At 41.4% G+C, this 17,619-nt stretch overlaps 1 long non-coding RNA gene across 2 annotated transcripts; it reads right to left on the bottom strand.

Moving 5' to 3' along the window:
* Positions 1-454: 454 nt before the first annotated feature.
* Positions 455-17,080, bottom strand: LOC110142740 (uncharacterized). Of its 2 annotated transcripts, none has more exons than XR_011483277.1 (3): positions 17,015-17,080; positions 2,721-2,850; positions 455-692 (listed from the first exon to the last, which is right to left on the bottom strand). It is a non-coding gene; the product is annotated as an uncharacterized lncRNA (long non-coding RNA). The 2 variants fall into 2 exon arrangements; XR_011483276.1 differs by lacking the exon at positions 17,015-17,080 and adding an exon at positions 6,018-6,093.
* Positions 17,081-17,619: the final 539 nt, after the last annotated feature.

Raw genomic sequence — 17,619 nt, 5'->3', positions numbered from 1 at the left:
TCCAGTTGACTTCAATCTAACCAACATGAGAAAAGATTTGTACTTAAAAATCTTGAATGAAACAAAATGTGTTAACATGGGAGAAGGAGCAATGGCCAAATCGAGAAAGACAACTCTAACAATTACTATTCAGATTTGACAATGATGAAATTACTATAAAACTATCTTTGAACAAATTATAGCGTTCCTGAATTTTATGAGCAATATTTAGAGTTTCAAATATGCCAGAAAGCCGGCAGATTCTGCCATTTACATATCCAAATGGTCTCCAGTGGGAATAGAGTGCATTTGCTTTGCGTCTCATAGGCCTTCTCTCCCCCTGTCTGCCATTGCCACTGACTGCCACACAGAGCTCTCATCGCCTCTGCCCGGGATAGCTGCACTGTTCTTTCCAGGGCTCGCCTTTATCCGCTGCAACCCATTTTCCACACATTAATGAAACAATCTTTCTAAATCTGGTCATATCACTTTACCTTTTCAGTGACCACTTATTGCTCAGTAGTCGTTTTTAATATTATTGTGCACAACTGCAAATTCCCCATGCCTACACATAATAGGATTTCATTTCTTGCTCGTGTTGCAACTGAATCAGGTGTCCACTGGGTGGCCTTCCATTCAGCCATTTGGGGATCCAGACATGTTCCAACAATGGTTCCTTGACTCTAGAGTTTTCTGTGTCTTTAAAATGATGGCTGGTGAGAAAAGAGAGAAGGTGCAGAAAATCTCACAGTAAGTTTTAAGAACAGACCTAGAAGTGCCCCTCCTCACTGTCAGCATGTGTGTGTGCTCAGTCACTCTGCTGTGTCCAACTCTTTGTGACCCTGTGGACTACCACCCACCAGGCTCCTCCATCCATGGGATCTCCCAGCCAACAGGACCGCAGGGGGGTGCCATTTCCTCCTCCAGGGGATCTTGCTGACTTAGGGATTGAAGCCACATCTTCTGCCTGCATCTCCTGCATTGGCAGGTGAATTCTTTACCACTTGAGTCACCTAAGAAGCCCATGCCATTGGCCTAAATTCTGTTTCAGGGTCTGCCTAACTACAAGGGATTCTAGGAAACACCTTGAGCTCCCTGCTTACAAAGGACAGGGGCAGTCTGTGCAATTTCTAGTTGAAGAAGCACTTACAAAATGTAAGCCCAGTCATGTCTCACATCTAGGAGTTCAAACCCAGTGGCTTTAGGATAGAACTGCCACCGAGCTGAGTTTTAAAAGCTCCAAAAGGGATTGTCTCACAAACATCAATTCAGGGATCATTGCTAAAATGCAGAATTCTCTCTGGCACTAAAGACTGTCTCTGACTTCCATGCCCACAGGGTTCTGATCATCCATCCAAGTTTAACTACTTACTACTCCCCTAGTGAGCCACCATATCACTCAACCCTACTATTGCCAGTGTCTCCTGTTTGAAATACCCTTTTCCACCATGACCCCTAGGATTAACTCAAGTATCATCTCTTTAAGGCTTTCTTCACCTCCCAAACTGAAAATGACTCCCCATACATGGCCAACTTTCATCTATCAAAGCATCTTTAACATTCTCTTCCTTTATAGGTTTGCATGTCTGAATCTCCTATTCAATTATAAAGTCCTTGATTTTGCATATAGCAATGACTTGAAGAAAAATTTGGCTGAATGACTGTATAGCGAAGCAGTGTACTTGTACTTGGAACTGTCTCATTTGAGTAGCATAATATTCTCAAATTCTCTGACCCCCTTGATGATAAATGTTGTAGGGGAATGAACTCAGCCAAACAATTTCTTTAAGTTAGGTGGAAAACAGGATACATTTTTACATTTGAAATGGGGAGTGAGAGGTATACTCTCTGCAGAAACAGAACCAATAGAACATATAGATATAGAAGATGCACAGCTATGTGCATACAGATATGAAGATTTATTATGAGGAATTACCTCAAAAGATAGTGGAGGCAAAGAAGGCCCACAGCTGCTCTCTGCAAGCTGAAGACCCAGGAAAGTGGTGATATAATTCAGAGCTCTAAGGCCTGAGAACCAGTGGAACGGATGCCACAAATCTCAGTACAAGGGCAAGAGAAGATGAGATGAGACGTTCAATCTCAATCAGCAAAGTAGGAAAGGAGTAGACTGCTCCCTCCTCTGACTTTCCATTCTCTTCAAGCCCTAAGTGGATTGCATGGTAGCAAACTCTGGGCAACCATGGCCTTGGGTTTCCCTGCTGGCTCAGTGGTAAAGAATCCACCTGCCAATTCAGGAGACACAGGTTTGACCCCTGGGATGGAAAGATCCCTGAGAGAGGGAAATGGTAACCCACTCCAGGGTCTTGTCTGGGAAATCCCAGAGGAGCCTGGTGGGCTACTGTCCATGGGGTCGTAAAAGAGATTAAACTTAGTGACTGAACAATAGCAACAATGCATGGCCCCTCAAGTTGACACATAAAGTTAACCAAAGTCTCACTGAAATGGAGTGTCACAATTGAGCCAGAAAATGTGTACAAACTCTTCCTCGGGTAAAGGAGGCTCAAGACAGGTGCTGAGAACAAACCAGGACAAAGCAGGAGAGGCAATTAAAACAAAGAGCAGCCAATCAGAGTGACAACTATATCCTCACCTGAATAGTCAGTTGCTTCTGCTACAGATTATCATGGGTGGGTTTACTGTGACTGATTGCATAGGCAGTGACATGATGACTGACCTTGTATTCTGAGATGCTGGTTTTAGAAGAAAGGAAATACACCTACCTCATTCTACGTGGCATTGTGAGCAGTTCACAGCTCTCTGCAGACCCAAAGCACTCGGTGTCCATGGGAAGGATACCACAGAGTGAGATGAGATGATGAAACAGATTTGCAAGATTTTACATGTTTTTCTCTGGAAGCCAAAATTAGAAAACAAACATGAAGCAGGAGCTCTAGGACTCAAATGAACAGTGATTATAGCAGTACTCTTATAACTTGTGTCTCAGAATTCCTTAGAAGACATTCACATATTGAAAACATCAATTATTCTTCCCATTTGAGATATGTAGTTCTCATAATCAATTGCTTTGAGTCAATGTTTAGAATTATTCATGAAAGTTATATTTTAATGGCATTTGATGAGAACCAGCAGCAGCATCCATTAATTTGATTAGTTTTGTAGGGGCTAGAAGAAAAAACTGGCACACAGCCCTAACTGAATCAATTGTGTGGGGTCTAAGTGTAAGTATCTCAGCCAGTCTCACTAGCCTGAGATCCAGGGGAATGACAATTGTGTGGGGAGAAAATCATCAGGGAGGAGATGCCTCATGTCTTCTCATTCTGCTGACTTGGCATTTTATCATCAGTCACCTGTTAGTGAAAACAGTGACAGATTTTATTTTCTTGGGCTTCAAAATCAGTGTGGATGGTGACTGCAGCCATGAAATTAAAAGATGCTTGCACCTGGAAAGAAAAGCTATGGCAAACCCAGACAGAGCATTAAAAAGCAGATATGTCACAGACAGAGGTCCACATAGTCAAAACTATGGTTTTTCTAGTAGTCATGTATGATTTTGAGAGTTGGATCATAAAGAAGGCAGGGCACTGCAGAAGTGATGCTTTCAAGCTGTGGTGCTGGAGAAGACTCTTGAGAGTCCCTTGAACTGCAAGGAGAAGATCAAACTAGTCAATCCTAAAGGAAATCAACCTTGAATATTCATTGGAAGGACTGATGTTAAAGCTGAAGCTCCAGTACTTTGACCACCTGATGTGAAAAGCCAACTCATTGGAAAAAACCCTGTTGCTGGGAAAGATTAAGGGCAGGAGGAGAAAAGGGCGACAGAGGATGAGATGGTTGGATGGCATCACTGACTCAATGGACATGAGTTTGGGTAAACTCTGGGAGTTGGTGATGGACAGGGAGGCCTGGTGTGCTGCAGTCCATGGGTCACAAAGAGTGGGACACAACTTAGCAACTGAACAACAACAACCTCATAATTCCAGGCTGTGAATGTGGGCTGTGTCATGCTCCACCCTACCACCACCCCACTTCCTGTTGTCTTTTCTAAAGGACAGAGCAGAAGAGTCTTTTTCTGAAACCCAAGGGCTCAAGTATGTGTCAGAACCCAAACCTGAAAAGCAAGGTAATGAATTGACATTGAGGAAAATGAGAGTCAGAACTGAGGGTTTCATTTCCCTTTGCAGTTCATCCATTTGAAAGGGCCAAGGAATGATCATTCAAGAAGGCAGAAAATGCTTTGTATCCAAGGGACCTAAGGTGAGGAGTGGCAGTGGAATCTGCTGAAGTTGGCACAGCACTGTCCTGGTTCCAGAGCAATCTGTCCAGCCTGAAGCAGGAAGCTCTCCCGGGGGAGGCCCAAGCAGGGTTACAGGGATGGCTCAGGGCTTGGAGATTGGCCAGTTTGTGTTTGCTGAGGCAGTCGGCCTCCATGCAGCGGTGTGGGATTTAAGGAAGGTTACCAGTAGAGCTGGACAGCAGGTGAGAGACCAGGCTGAGTTCTGTCCCTGCCAACTGAACACACCAAATATGAAGGGAAAAGTATCTTAATGCCCACCCTACCCCAAACAGGAGCTGGCTTATGAGAACACATCACACTGCTGAGGATGGCTTTCCTGGAACATTGATTAATTTGGATAGGGGTCACTCAACTGAACAAGGCTGAATCCACAGATGTGTCTGGGTTAGTTGTTTAGTTGCTAAATTTTGTCAGACTCTTTGTGACCCCGTGGACTATGGCGCACCAGATTTCTCTGTCCACTATCTACCGTAGTTTGTTCAAACTCATGTCCATTGAGTCGGTGATGCCATCCAACCATCTCATCCTCAGTTGTCCTCTTCTGCTCCTGCCTTCAATCATTCCCAGCATCAGGGTCTTTTCAAATGAGTCAGTTATTTGCATCAGTTGGCCAAAGTATTGGAGTTTCAGCTTCAGCATCAGCCCTTCCAATGAGTATTCAGGACTGATTTCCTTTAGGATTGACTGGTTGGATCTCCTTGCAGCCCAAGGGACTCTCAAGAGTCTTCTCCAACACCACAGTTCAAAAGCATCAATTCTTCAGTCCTCAGCTATCATTATAGTCCAACTCTCACATTCATACATGACAACTGGAAAAACCAAAGCTTTGATTAGACAGAAATTTGTTGGCAAAGTAATGTCTCTGCCTTTTAATATGTTGTCTAGGTTGGTCATAACTTTTCTTCAAGGAGCAAGTGTCTTTTAATTTCATGGCTGCAGTCACCATCTGCAGTGATTTTGGAGCCCCCAAAATAGTCTTCTCCAGCAGCACAGTTGAAAGCATTGTCTGGATTTACATACACAGATAACATGCAAGTGGAAATGTAATCATGTATCTTAGTTCTAGCTGTGGTCCACTCCTTAAAAACAAAACAACAAAGAAACCTTGTTTCTGCAAATAGCTGTCCCCAAACACCAACAATACCAATAACATCCTCTTATTTGTGGTGAACTTGGAGATGAGCTGCCCAAATCAGCAGACATCTCCAACTGTCAGTTCCCCAGGCCAGTCTCCGCTGCAGAGACACTTTGCCTGGGGACTCAGCCTTCCTGTAGCAAATGAAGTGCATTGTTTTCTAAGTTAACCAAAAAGGAGTATCATGGCCTGGATGGGAGGGGAGTTCCGGGGAGAATGGACACATGTATGAGTATGAGTATGTATGAGTATGTATGAGTATGAGTATGTATGAGTATGTATGAGTATGGCCTTTCCTGTCCACTGGAAACTGTCACAACATTGTTAATCAGCGATACTCCAGTACAAAATTTAAAACAATTAAATGGAGTATCAGATTGTACTCACATGAGTCAAACAGAAGTGTTTATTTATAGTGTTATCAAAGGAAAACTCTCTTACTCTTCACCAAAACATAGTCCAAAGAAATCTGGATCATTTAGATATCCTACAGAACTTCACACTGACTCATTTTACCAATGCTATTCTATTTGCAGGGCCAAATGAGCAAAAAATGGCTAACAAACATAAGGTCTTGGTAAGAGATATGTGTCCTATAGGATATGTGCCCTTAGAAAATACAAGTACCTGATATATTTGTAAAATTTTCAGGGTCCAGTGGTTGAGAACATACTGAGACATCCCCTTCAAAATTAGTGGATCTATCACCAAAAAGAAAAGAAGAATCACAATGCCTATTATTATTTCACATATAGTAACATAGCCCCAGTCCATATAGCAGGCAACATGAAAAGCTTCCAGGTTTAAGTGGATTTAAACTTTGATTAAGAAAGGATTGCAGCAGTTTTTAGGTGAGTAACAAAAAACTCTGCCACCACTTGGACCATAAGATCAATAGGTCCTACAGTGCCGGAGGCATCAGTGATGTGAAAAGAGGCTGAGTGGCATTTGTGCCATGTCCCGCTGAGAAAATCACAGCAGTTTTCCTGGGTTTCTGGAGCAAGGCCATGCCATCTGCAGCAGAGTATAAAATATGTGTAAAACAGCTCTTGGCATGGGACTAGGCCCTCGTAGAGATGGAACACCACTTAACCATATAGCTCAATTGCTTATAAGCCAACTATAGGTTGGGTACACCCAGGAAGTGTTCACTGTAAGATAAGAGTGATACCTCTGGCTTCAGGCATAGGCAGGACCAGAGAGCACGTATAAGTTTGAAAGAGGGTAAGCCAGACCCCATCCCACCACCATGGCATCTGCTGTGAACTGAAGGTTTGTATCTTCCCCAAATTCATATGTGGAAGCTTAATCCCCAGTGTGACGGCACTAGAAGGTGGGGACTTGGGAGGCAACCAGGTTTGGATGAGGTTTGGGGAGTAGGGACCCCATGATGGGATATGTGCCCTTACAAGGAGATAAACATCCCAGAATGAAATCTCCCTGCCACGTGAGGATGTTGCAAGATGACAGCTGTCTCCGAACCTGGAGGCTGGCCCTCACCAGACACCAAGCTTGTTGGTACCTTGATCTTGAATTTCTTAACCTCCAGAAATGTAAGAAATAAACGTCTGAGCCCTCAGATTGGGAGAAAATAATAGCAAATGAAGCAACAGACAAAGGATTAATTTCAAAAATATACAAGCAACTCCTCCAGCTCAACTCCAGAAAAATAAATGACCCAATCAAAAAATGAGCCAAAGAACTAAACAGACATTTCTCCAAGGAAGACGTACGGATGGCTAAAAAACACATGAAAAGATGCTCAACATCACTCATTATCAGAGAAATGCAAATCAAAACCACAATGAGGTACCATTACACGCCAGTCAGGATGGCTGCTATCCAAAAGTCTACAAGCAATAAATTCTGGAGAGGGTGTGGAGAAAAGGGAACCCTCTTACACTGTTGGTGGGAATGCAAACTAGTACAGCCGCTATGGAAAACAGTGTGGAGATTTCTTAAAAAGCTGGAAATAGAACTGCCATATGACCCAGCAATACCACTTCTAGGCATATACACCAAGGAATCCAGATCTGAAAGAGACACGTGCACCCCAATGTTTATCGCAGCACTGTTTATAATTGCCAGGACATGGAAGCAACCTAGATGCCCATCAGCAGATGAATGGATGAGGAAGCTGTGGTACATATACACCTGGAATATTACTCAGCCGTTAAAAAGAATTCATTTGAATCAGTTCTAATGAGATGGGTGAATCTGGAGCCCATTATACAGAGCGAAGTAAGCCAGAAAGATAAAGACCATTACAGTATACTAACACATATATATGGAATTTAGAAAGATGGTAACGATAACCCTATATGCAAAAAAAGAAAAAGAGACTCAGATGTATAGAACAGACTTGTGGACTCTATAGGAGAACCTGGGGGTGGGATGTTTCAAGAGAACAGCATCGAAACATGTATATCTAGGGTGAAACAGATCACCAGCCCAGGTTGGATGCATGAGACAAGTGCTCAGGCCTGGTGCACTGGGAGGACCCAGAGGGATGGGGTGGAGAGGGAGGTGGGAGGGGGGACCGGGATGGGGAATACATGTAAATCCATGGCTAATTCAATGTATGACAAAAACTACTGCAATGCTGTAAAGTAATTAGCCTCCAACTAATAAAAATAAATGGAAAAAAAAAAAAAGAAATAAACGTCTGTTGTTTAAGGCACTCCATCTATGAAATTTTGTTGTAGCAGCCTGAACTAAGACAGTATCCGCTTCTATTATGATAGCATCCTTTCCTCATCTGTTTTTCAGATATGTGACAGATCCCAAATGACCAACTAAAAGGGGGAAAAAAAAAAACTCAGGCTTGGTTTATGGGTGGCTTGGCTTGGAATATGATGGTCAGCTGAACACCAAATCTAATATGGCTCATTAAGGGATGGCCTTGAAAAACATTGGAAAGAGAAATGCTGTGGTTGGTTTACCTGGTCATATATTTTGTGTACAAAGAAAAAGTAACCCATATTTGGAATGTATATTGACTTATAGGTTGTGGCAAGTGGCCTGGCAAGCCAGTCAAGGGTTGTAGAGGCATATGTATAGACACAGGAGTGATAAAGTGTTAAGGTCTTTGTACCAAATGCTAATAATGCTCACAGAAAGCATTTACCCCGAAAGAGAAATTAAGCAACCAAATAGAAAAAATATTGATGTCAGCCTCTATCATTGGACATCCCAGGTTAAGAAAAAAAAAAGGATATATATACCCACATGTGTGTGAGTGTGTGTGTGTGTGTGTGTGTGCGTGCATATATATATATATGCTGCTTTCAAATCTTCTGTTTGTGTATTTGGGAAATTGCTGAGGCTGAGTCACCATGGAGCAAAAAATTGACAAGGAATAAACTAGAACAAGTAAGCTGGATTGGCAGCTTCCACAGGAAGAAACCTGAACTGCCCACTGAAAACATATCATGTTATGAAAGATGTTTTGTCCATCATAATCCAGAGAGGTTTTTCAGCAAAATCAGTTAGTTTGTGCTCATTAAGACAGCAAAAACAATCTGTCAGCCTGACCCTTCTCCACCATCTTCCTGTGAGCCTTGGGGCTGTCCAGAAGCTTTGGGGAGACCTGCCTACATGACAACTGATTAGAATACTTCAACGAGATGCTGCTATGAATAGGAATTCTTAAATAAGGCAGTGAGCTCCTTCCTCATTCTGCCTGGGTGCTCAAAGTCTTTCTAAGGGTATTGGGATGTTTTTTCAGAGAGTCTATTAATTAGGGAATGTTGGGTCAGATGTCTTCTTCCATCCAAAGAACATGTTTATTCCAGCATTATGAGGTCAAAAAGCAAAATATAGAAGATTAGCAAAGAAACAGACAGATACATAGATGCAGCCTTATTTTTACTGCACTATTAATAATATTCCCTTTATTGAACAGATGCAGAAATATCTGATAATCCACGAAAAGTGAAAGTCGCTCAGTCATGTCCAACTCTCTGGGACACAGTGGACTGTAGCCTGCCAGGCTCCTCTGTCCATGGGATTCTCCAGGCCAGAACACTGGAGTGGGTTGCTATTCCCTTCTCCAGGGGATCTTCCTGACCCAGGTATTGTGAACCCAGGTCTCCTGCATTGCAGGCAGATTCCCTACCATCTGAGCCACCAAGAAAGCCAGGTGGGAATTCATTTATTCTAGTACTACAAAAGCTGATGTGTTAGGGTATGGATATTCATGAATACGAGACGATTAGGCAAGCTGTCTTCATCACCTCCTCAGTGTGGGCATCAGAAGAAAAGGCGAGCAATGCTTCCTTAGGAGCCAATTATCTCCATAGACAGATGAGAAAGCTCCCACCCAGGGCATGCTTTCTAAGGCTTTCTTCTCCAAGTAGTGTGTTACAAAGCTTTCATTTTTTATTTTGTTTTGCAAAACAAACTTATACACCAAAATAGCAGTAACTACACTAAAACCAAGCAGACCAGCCTAAGTATTCTGTCCTCCTCTAAATCTATAAACACAAAACTTGCCAATCATGTGTGCACACACATGTACATACACACACAAAGTGAAATAATATAGCACAAAGTGATGATTCAGATTTTCAGATTATACAATGTTTCATTGATAAGAGAGTAACGAATTGAACTTAATCATATTTTTTTATGAGCTACTCTATGAAACCTGTCTGGTTGATTGGATTATTGACCCATCATAGCAAAAAACCATATCTTACAAAGCTGTCTATCTTAAAGAGCATCTTCAATAAATATATATTGATTGGATAAATAAATAAAGGAATTAATGAATGAATAAGTGGATAGATGAATGGAAGGATTAATGAATGCAATGGAAGTGGTATGAGAGCTTTACATAATATATGATAAAATCATATGTTATGATTTTCATTTTCCTAACTAAAAACTTGCTTGCCCACATTATCCAGAATCCAGTAACACCTCTCTAGAGTGTTCTCACTTCAATCATTAACCTAGGTCACTCAGTCCTGTCTGCATTTGAGAGAAATGCCAAGTCCATTTTCGTTATTGATTCCTCGTTGCCATACGGAGTTGCTGTTAGAAATTGGTCCCTTTTAGTCACAGGGGTTGATTCACACTGCTAAGATGACACCCGTAGGAATTTACAGCCTTTAAAAAGAATAGGCTCAAGAGGAATCCCCTGCTCCTGTCTTTGAGTTCCCAAAGTAGAGCTCTTTAGTTTATTTATCCTCAGTGTAGGGCCATTTTTTATACAAAGCACAATGCAGTGGACAGGATGCTGGATTCTGAGTCCATCGGCCTTGGTGTCATGGTGGACTGAAAGCAGTCCTGCCTCCAAAGCATTTTTAAACTTGGTATTGAACCTAGACTCTCCCTTTCCATGAGGCTCACACCCCTTTAGGGCCCACGTTGTTCCTTTTGCCAGATAACTAACTAAAAGCGTGGGATAATATTGAATCTCAAAGAGGTGATGTAGATCTTTCTCCCTCCCAGGAGGTTTCTGGGCCCCATATTTTGACTCTCCTTTACATATCAAGGGGAATTGAGAGGGAATTCCCTTGTCCATGACCAAATATCTTGCTCCCTCTTCCTCAAGGGAAATCAGCCTTTACATAACTGGGAAGAACTACTCATCAGACTCTTATCTAAACACAAGACAGCCGCCATAGCAAAGGACCACAGCTGCTGCAAAAATTTCTAGTTAAGTCTCACCCAATACTGCACAGCCCTGCACACAGTGACATGTGTTGAATCCTTTACTGTGAACCAGGCTCTTTTTGAAGCATGTCATACTCATTAGCTCATTTGATCCCCAGGTATTTTCTGTGATAGACATAATCATTGTCTCCTTTTTACAGATTAAGAAACTGAGGCTGAGGGAAGTTCAGAAATGTGGTGGGCGATGTTGCAGAACTAGTAAGGAATATAGCCTGATTCAAGTTTAAAGGCATATAAATTATCTATAGATACACAGTTATCATAGGCGAGCAAAGCTTGCTACCACAACATCTCTTTGGCTTGTTGGATTATTTTGAGATGAAAACACTCGAGGTTCAAAAGACTTGGAGAAGAAACCTTGTGTTTATCCAGTTAACGGCCTAAAAGAATTCAGGTAGAGGGTCTGTTGCCAGAATAAAGCTATCACAAGTAGCTGTTGTTCAGTTGCTAAGTCATGTCCGACTCTTTGCAACCCCATGAACCGCAAAACACCAAGCTTCCCTCTCCTTCAATATTTCCTGGAGTTTGCTCAAATTCACATCCATCAAGTTAGTGATGCCATCCAACCATCTCATCCTCTGTTGTCCCCTTCATTTCCTGCCTTCAATCTTTCCCAGCATCAGGGTCTTTTCCAGTGAGTCTGTTCTTCACATTAGGTGGCCAAAGTACTGGAGCTTCAGCTTCAGCATCAGCCCTTCCAATATTCAAAGTTGATTTCCTTTAGGATCTACTGATTTGATCTCCTTGCTGACCATGGGACTCTCAAGAGTCTTCTCCAGTACCACAATTTCAAAGCATCAATTCTTCGGCACTCAGCCTTCTTTATGGTCCGACTCTCTCACTTGGACGTGACTACTGGAAAAATCATAGCTTTGACTATAGAGACTTTTTTTCAGTAAAGTGATGTCTTTGTTTTTTAATATGCTGTCTAGGTTTGTCATAGCTTTTCTTCCAAGGAGCAAGCATCTTTTAATTTCATGGCTGCAGAATATCACCAGAAATGTTTGCAAAGAATATGAACTGGCTGTGGTGGAGGAAACTCCAAGCAGGGCCTAGAGATCAGAGTCCACTCTGTGTCCTGTTGTCTCTGCCTGCCACAGCAAACATTTGCTTTTCCATCTCCCTGTGAATTGTCTTCTTCCACTTGGAGGTCTAAAACCACTACTCCTAACATCCTCTTTTGTCTTTTGCTGAAGATGGTATTTAAGGTGAGGGCTTTGGCCATCTTGGGCAAGTTTCTTAGTTTTCCTGGGTCTCTACCATGTATACATGTCATTAAACTTTTGCTTGATTTTCTCCTGTTAACCTGTCTCATGTCAATTGAATTCTATGGTCAGCCAAAAAACCTAGAAAAATAGGTAACTTCTTCCTCCCTGACAATATGTGTAGCCTGCTCTGTGCTGTACACTGACATCACACCAGTAGTGTGATGGGAAGATAGCAGGAGGCCTGGGAGGGAGAAATCAAAGATCCTAGCAGAGTTTGACTCATTCTTTTTGCCTATGCTATTGTGTTCCAGTGGTCACGTATGGATGTGAGAGTTGGACTGTGAAGAAAGCTGAGCGCTGAAAAACTGATGCTTTTGAACTGTGGTGTTGGAGAAGACTCTTGAGAGTCCCTTGGACTGCAAGGAGATCCAACCAGTCCATCCTAAAGGAGATCAGTCCTGGGTGTTCATTGGAAGGACTGATGCTGAAGCTGAAACTCTAGTATTTTGACCACCTGATGTGAAGAGCTGACTTGCTGGAAAAGACCCTGATGCTGGGAGGGATTGGGGGCAGGAGGAGAAGGGGACGATAGAGGATGAGATGAATGGATGGCATCACCGACTCAATGGGCATGAGTCTGAGTAAACTCTGGGAATTGGTGATGGACAGGGAGGCCTGGTGTGCTGCAGTTCATGGGGTCACAAAGAGTCGGACATGACTGAGTGACTCAACTGAACTGAACCGAACTGAATTGTGTTCCTTTACCAAGGCCGTACAAACAGAATTTATTTTTCATGCTTTCCCTGCAACATATAGAATTTAAAGTGGGGGAAGTCTCAGTACCACTGAATCAAATTTGATTACAGACATATTGTATGCTTCATTTTCTGCAACACTCAGAGAGAATTAACACACTTAAAATTCCTACATGTGGAAATGTGTCATTTCTTTGGCCAGTTTTGCTCTGATAGGATTTTTCTTTTTCACTTCTTTGAAAAACCAGTTTACTCAAATGCAGATCCCAGTGGGGGGAAAAAATGGAAAACCGCTAGTGGAAAACAGCTTTTAGCTTTTGCTATATGCTTCTACTGGCAGAGGACTTTACATGATACCAAGGAAAAGCAAAGAATAAGTAAATTTGAAAAGGGATTGTTTCCAACGATCAAAATCCTCCTATTATGCATAGCTATATATTTTTGTAAAATGTCAGGATTCACATAAGCAAATTATTTTTCCTTAAAACCATCCCTCTTCTTGTATTACAGATCTTGCTGTTATATAAAAATTAGTTTAAAATTCTTCAACACACAGTGATACAAAATGTGCATATTTGTTTAAAATATATTCTAGGCAGTAAGTGGTCCTGATAGGAAATCTCATTTCTAGGGGAGTCAGCTAGCAAGCTAACATTAGATCAGAAAGGTTGCACTTCAAAGTGCTTTCAACAGTGTTCCAGTTATGTTGATCTGAGCTGATCTTACTACACAGTATGATGAATGCCAGAAATCATCTCTTATTGGTGAAATTAGTAATATTTTAATAATATTTTAATAATATTTAAGTGATGAATATATTTTAATGATACTTCTCACTTTTGGATGAATGCAGAATAAAAACCTCACACATCTGGTGAAAGGCACTCAGAGAAGGCACTCAAAACTTAATCCCTACAGGACCATTGAGATCCAGCCACCAAACCAGAGAATCCTTGTTTCCTGATGGTTACCAGAAAAGTGACCACATTCTGCCTCTAAAATATTGTTCAGTCTGCCTCAGGTGAATCTTTCATGCAAGTTGTTTTAAATCACTTAAGAGAACAGAGAGATGGGATGTTGATAAGATTACAAGACAGATTGCATGCACTCTTTCATGCCTGTTTAGAAAATATCTAATAAATGTTGACGTGGGAGGCAGAATTTTATTTAAGATCTGTTTTCATTATGATATGCTGCCCTTGATGCATAATACATAATCTTCATTATCTCAAATTTTTAGAGACTACATTTATCTATAGAAGCATCTAGAGGGATGCCTTATTCAATTAACTTAAGTCTGTTTGCATTTGGTTATTGTTAATCATTCATCTACTTACAGAAGCCAGAAACCTCAGCATCAACTTTGATATTATTCAATTTTTTAAAAAAATCCATTGAAACTGGCAGCAAATCTAAACCTTTCTAAATATAGCTCAGATACCTTCTCTACCTCCACTATTACCCACCCAGATTAACTTTTTATTATCTATCACTTAGATTATTGCCACAACCTCCCACCTGTCTTTCATCGTGATCTTGGCTTTCACATTTCTGCCATATTTCACACTGTCATCCACTGTTTAGAAACCTTCAATAACAATCCCCCATCCTTCTTTTCCTTTTCTCAGAATAAAACAGAATTCCTTACATTAGAATTCAAGGGCTGTCACCAGTTTACTGTCTGGTTTCATCTCATTCTCCAGTTCTCCCACAGTTGCACACACCTGTCGGTCATTGCCAAGATCCTTGCTATTGCTCCTGGGGTTCCCTCTGCATAGAACACACACTTTTCCTTCTTTAACTTTCAAAGCTTAAGTGTAAATGTCACCCCCTCCACTAATCTTTCCTGGTCCCCTTACTCAGAAATAGTCTTTCCTGCTTCTGTTACCACATGTATCTAAGTTTAATAAGCACTATAATTCATCATTTTATTCTGCCTCCTCTACTAAATTTGAGTGTTTGAAGGCATGAATCACATCTTCATTTGATGTTCTTTATAGCACAGTGGTAGTATATATCCACCTGATACTTCTGAATTGCCTGCTATGCATTCAGGGCTTCTCTGATAGCTCAGTTGGTAAAGAATCCACCTGCAATGCAGGAGACCCCGGTTCGATTCCTGGGTCAGGAAGATCCCTTGGAGAAGGGGATCCACTGGAGAAAGGATAGGCTACCCACTCCAGTATTCTTGGGCTTCCCTTGTGGCTCAACTGGTGAAGAATCTGCCTGCAGTGCGGGAGACCTGGATTCAATCCCTGGGTTGGGAAGATCCATTCAAACTCAGTTTTAAACTTAGTGGTTTCTCAAATGTTTAATGTAAAAGCAGTAGCATTAAGAATTTTTTTAATTAATAAACTTACTTTAATTGGATGATAACTACTTTACAATACCGTGATGGTTTTTGCCATACAACAACATGAACTGGCCAAAGGTACGCATGTGTCCCCCCAACCCTGAACCACTCTCCCTCTTCTCCTCCCTACCCCATCTCTCCAGGTTGCCTCAGAGCATAGACTCTGGGTGCCCTGCCTCATGCATTGACCTTGCACTGGTCATCTCTATTACATATGGTAATGTACCTGTTTCAGTGCTATTCTCTCAAATCAGCCCATCCTCGCCTTCTCCCAGTGAATTCAAAGTCTGTTCTTTATGTCTGTGTCTCCTTTGCTGCCCTACATGTAGGATGATGAGTGCCATCTTTCTAAATTCCGTATATATGTGTTAATATACAGCATTTGTCTTTCTGGCTTACTTCACTCTGTATAATGGGCTTCAGGTTTATCCACCTCATTAGAACTGACTCAAATGTGCTAAGTGAATGTAGGAACCATGGTGGTGGTGGTAGGTGAGGAATAAGGAGTTGTAGTTCCAGGTTCTACACCTCAAACCCCAGGGTCCTGACCTAGGATCTAGAGCAAGCACTTTAAAACACACAGCCCAGATTAATTTTGAAGCAGATGGTTTCAGGATCACATACTGGTATACGAGTGGGTATATGGCAGGGCATGAACAAGGAAATGTTAAAGTGAGTCCAAGGGAAGAACTCACCAGCACTGAGAAAGGAAACCTGGAGAGCTAGTGGGCAGATATGTCACTCTCTTTGGGTTCTGTGTCTCCACAGTTCAGCAATCAACCCAAATGGATGTTGTAGGGTTTCACTAAAGATCGAAGTGATCTATGACCATATCCTTTCTTTTGAATTACTCTTAAAGGCCACCTGCAGGAATACATCAGTGTTGATTATTTCCTTATTTTGAACAGAACATGCCAGAAAGTAACAGACTTTGGTATTTAAGTTGGCAAGTTGGTGGGTGGTTGTTAGAAGGAAAGTCTAATAAAATCCCATCACTGCAGGCTGAAACGGTTTTTAACCAATCAGTGGTTGTTCTTCTGCAATCATTAATTCAAGTGCTTAAGCCCAATTGTAATATAATAAGCAAGTGAAACAAATAAGCAGTTGATCATTTAAATGGATAAATTTCTTGCCCCAGCTACAACATGTAAAGAACTTGGAGGCTCCCATCTTTACACCATGAGAAAACTGAACTAACTGAAAATCAACAACTTTTCTGAGATATGTCAGAGAAATTGAGGCCACAGGGGCAAATTGTCATCCTGAGAGTGGGAAAGACAGGTGAATACAGAGGATCCCAGCCAAACACAGAGAACCATAGGTGACATCTGCTTATCTGGATTGGGAGCTACTGGCACCAAAAACTGGTAGGAACACTTAAATGATAACTCTGGTACATTGCTAGAGTTTGAGTATAGACTAGCTTCACAGTGAGAATTCTTGAGGGTCCAGTCTTTAGGGCCCTCCACTCTTTCCTGGGTTCACCCTGTAGAATCCCCAAGTTCTCAAGATGAACAGCTAAGAAAAAATTCCCCTATTTCTTGCAGGGAGAGTGGGAAAAAAATCATTTTGAGAAAAATCCATTATTTATAATAAAAATCTAATCTCTAAGAAAAACAGCTTTACCAGATCCTTATCCACCTGAGGGAAGAGTAATTATCCATCTCCAGGTCCTTCTAGCCCTTCTGTCTCACCTAGAGAGAGAAAAAAGTAACTTTAGAACATGTGTAAAAGTTGCAGGTCAGGAACACAGACCCACTAAAAGATTGAGATTCAACCATAAAATTGTAGAATGTGTCTGGTCACCCAAACCTCAAGATTGTATCATTATACATTCAATATCATTATAATGGATTACAGCTAAAAGATCTGCAAGATACAAATTCCATTTAAGAAGCAGTTCTTTGGGAAACCCAAGACAAGAGAAGAAATATAAACAAGGACATTAAAGAAAACTGAAAAATGAAGCCTCTGCCACCCACAGCTACAATAAGCACTAAACATGACCCAAGTCCCAGTTAGATTAGCATAAAACTTCACACTAGTTGCTGTATACCTCAATTCCCTTTATCCTATGCACATTCAGCTTTCAACAAAATATTACAAGGCATGTTAAGAGACAAGAATAAAGTACAGTCTAAGGAGAAAAAAACAACTATAATAACTATACTCAGAGATGGCATAGATTTTAGAATTATCAGTTAAGGAATATAAATACCATGATTAATATA

The sequence above is a fragment of the Odocoileus virginianus genome, chromosome 24 (assembly GCF_023699985.2).
Source record: "Odocoileus virginianus isolate 20LAN1187 ecotype Illinois chromosome 24, Ovbor_1.2, whole genome shotgun sequence".
NCBI classification, from domain to species: domain Eukaryota; kingdom Metazoa; phylum Chordata; class Mammalia; order Artiodactyla; family Cervidae; genus Odocoileus; species Odocoileus virginianus.
The sequence above is the reverse complement of the archived record's forward strand: the minus strand, read 5'-3'. Positions and strand labels throughout refer to the sequence as shown.